We start from the raw sequence: 484 nt of genomic DNA, 5'->3' as shown, positions 1-484 counted from the left end.
GAAAGTGGAGAGTGAAAAAGTTGGCTTAAAGCTCAACATTCAGAAAACGAAGATTATGGCATCCGGTCCCATCACTTCATGGGAAATAGATGGGGAAACGGTGGAAACAGTGTCAGACTTTATTTTGGGGGGCTCCAAAATCACTGCAGATGGTGACTGCAGCCATGAAATTAAAAGACGCTTACTCCTTGGAAGGAAAGTTATGACCAACCTAGATAGCATATTCAAAAGCAGAGACATTACTTTGCCAACAAAGGTTCGTCTAGTCAAGGCTATGGTTTTTCCTGTGGTCATGCATGGGTGTGAGAGTTGGACTGTGAAGAAGGCTGAGCACCGAAGAATTGATGCTTTTGAACTGTGGTGTTGGAGAAGACTCTTGAGAGTCCCTTGGCCTGCAAGGAGATCCAACCAGTCCATTCTGAAGGAGATCAGCCCTGGGATTTCTTTGGAAGGAATGATGCTAAAGCTGAAACTCCAGTACTTT

The sequence above is a fragment of the Bison bison genome, unplaced genomic scaffold, assembly GCF_000754665.1.
Source record: "Bison bison bison isolate TAMUID 2011002044 unplaced genomic scaffold, Bison_UMD1.0 scf7180017864363, whole genome shotgun sequence".
NCBI lineage: Eukaryota > Metazoa > Chordata > Mammalia > Artiodactyla > Bovidae > Bison > Bison bison.
Note: the sequence above shows the minus strand (reverse complement) of the source record.